The sequence below is a fragment of the Terrapene carolina genome, unplaced genomic scaffold (genome assembly GCF_002925995.2).
Source record: "Terrapene carolina triunguis isolate 2854851 unplaced genomic scaffold, T_m_triunguis-2.0 Scaffold9973, whole genome shotgun sequence".
Classification (NCBI taxonomy): Eukaryota; Metazoa; Chordata; order Testudines; family Emydidae; genus Terrapene; species Terrapene triunguis.
Genome location: NW_020674324.1, coordinates 761 through 2,938, shown reverse-complemented (window position 1 = coordinate 2,938; position 2,178 = coordinate 761). Strand labels below are relative to the sequence as shown.

The 2,178-nt window shown below is 66.2% G+C and overlaps 1 long non-coding RNA gene across 1 annotated transcript; it reads left to right on the top strand.

The window, feature by feature from the left end:
* Window positions 1-399: 399 nt before the first annotated feature.
* Window positions 400-1,954, top strand: LOC112104776. Its single transcript, XR_002907971.3, has 2 exons — window positions 400-726; window positions 1,621-1,954. It is a non-coding gene; the product is annotated as an uncharacterized LOC112104776 (long non-coding RNA).
* Window positions 1,955-2,178: the final 224 nt, after the last annotated feature.

Genomic DNA, 2,178 nt, shown 5'->3' with positions numbered 1-2,178 from the left:
CCCCCCCCCAGTGTCCCCGTGCAGAGGAGGCTCCCCCCCTCCCCCTCCACCCCTGTGGAGAGGCTCAGTCCGGCAGGATGTCCGGGTCACTGAGAGGCAGAGTTTAGCCGGTGGGACGTGCGTCTCCTCCTGCAGGAGTGGGAGGCCGCTGTGCTGTAGTGATCCGAGCCCCAGGACTCCTGGGTTCTATCCTGACTCTGCCACCGGCTGCCACGTGACCTTGGGGCCGGGTCCCTCCTCCTGATCGCGGTGTCCCTTTGGGAAGTGCTGGGCGAGGCTTGGCTGGAAGGACCTGATGCACAGGCTCCGTACTGCCCCCTGGGGGCAGCCCCCGGGATGGCCTCCGAGGGGCTTGCCCCCCAGCAAGGAGTATGAGAATTAGAATGAGGCCTATGGGGCTGAAATGAGGGACCAGCCCCTGCAGCCCCCGAGCCCAGCCAGGCCCCTCCCCTGCTAGAGCCGGCCTGGTACCAGGCCCCAGACAGAGCCCCCGCTGTGCGCGCTGCTCCGGCCGTTCCAGCCGCTGTCTGAGCACGGAGCCCTCGGAGCTGCCTGGCTCCTGGCCGGGTGGGACCCCGTGACTGTGGTGCTGCCTGTCCCCTCTCCTGTTCCCAGAGCCTGTTCCTGGGCGTGCGGCTGCTGCTGCTGCTCACCATGGCCACCGGCCTCTGCATCGCCTTCTACTCCTTCCTCTACGGCTGCTGGGCCCTGTGCTGCAGGAAGTTGGTAAGGGGGAGCGGGATCATCTCTAGGGCAGGCTGGCTGGGCCCCGGCGCAGCCCCGGCTGATCACCCAGCTGCGGGGGCGGGGGCCTGGGCCAGGGGCTTCCTTCTGCCTCCCCACGGCTGGCATGAGGGTTGGTGGGTCAGTTATGGGGAGACGCACCCTAGTGCTCTATGGGGTGGCAGGGGAGGAGACGTCCCAGCAGGGCTCCCGGGTAGCTGAGATGACCCCTCCCTGGGCTGCTGTGGAGATCCAGGAGACTTCTCCCCACCTCCCTCCCCGGAGTCCCCACAGCATGGGGCACGAGTCGGGGAGCAGTGGGCCCATCGCCCCGTCAGTGCCACCTACTGAAAGCTGCGGTGTAACCTGATGTGCCGGGCTCAGTACAAAATGGGTGGAGCGGAAGGAACCATCTGATTGGCTGGCAGAGCTGAGGGAGCTGTTTGATTGGCTGGCAGCACCTACCCCCCATGAGGTTGTGGGGTAGCCCCATCCCATTAGCATCACAGGGCTACTTGTGATAACGGAAGGGGGCAGGCAGTCCTGGGGAGCCCTTTCTGCTCCTCCCCCCGCCCTGCGTGTCTGCCCAGCCCCTGGGGCGCACTCTCTGAGCCCCCGAGCTCGGAGACCCTCAGTGTCCCGGGGAGCTTGGGAGCGGCAGAGCGAGAAGGGATCAGGACCAATCTGCTCACTGGCTTCTCCTCAGCAGAGGGGCCCAGGCCACGGCAGGACTCTCCCCTCTGCCTGTGGGGGCCTGCGCCAGCCCCGTGGGGTGCGGGGGGGCAGACGCTTGCCCAGGCTGTGCGCGCTGTGACAGTGCAGCGCTATGCTGGCCGCGCCATTCGGCACTGGAGCCCTGAGCCCCTCTGAAGCCTTAAACCTCTGCCCTGCTTTCAGGCCGGGGCCGAGGCGGTGGAGAGCAAGGAGCCGCTACTGGCCTCTGACTCCATCCTCCCGCCGGATGAGGAGAAAGCCCAGGAGGGCCGGAATATCTGAGCTCCCGGCCAGGCTCCAGCTTCGCTCTGCCGGGTAACCGCTCTGCACAGCCCGCATCCCTCCCGCCTCCCTGTCCTGGCTCTCGAGCTGGGGCTTCCCGCTGTTCCCCCTCCTGTACTAGCTGTGTACTACTACACTAACTGTAGCCATGTACTAGGGCGAGGGCCTTCCCAGGCCCTGCTCCGAACAGGGCAGCAGCTGCTTGGCAATAAACCGTCTCCTGTGAGTGTCTGTCTTCACTGGTCCCGCTGGATCTCTGGCACTTGCAGGGAGTGAGCTGTGTGTGAACGGGAGCCCAGGACCCTGCACACAGGCTGCGCCACGCCTCCTGCGTTCACAGCGGGGGAGGAAACGAATGGCAAAAAGGTCACGTGGTGCGACTGATGGCGCTGCAAAGAGAGGAATAGAACCCAGGAGTCCTGGCTCCCGGTTCCCCCCCACCCCCTGCTCTAACCACTA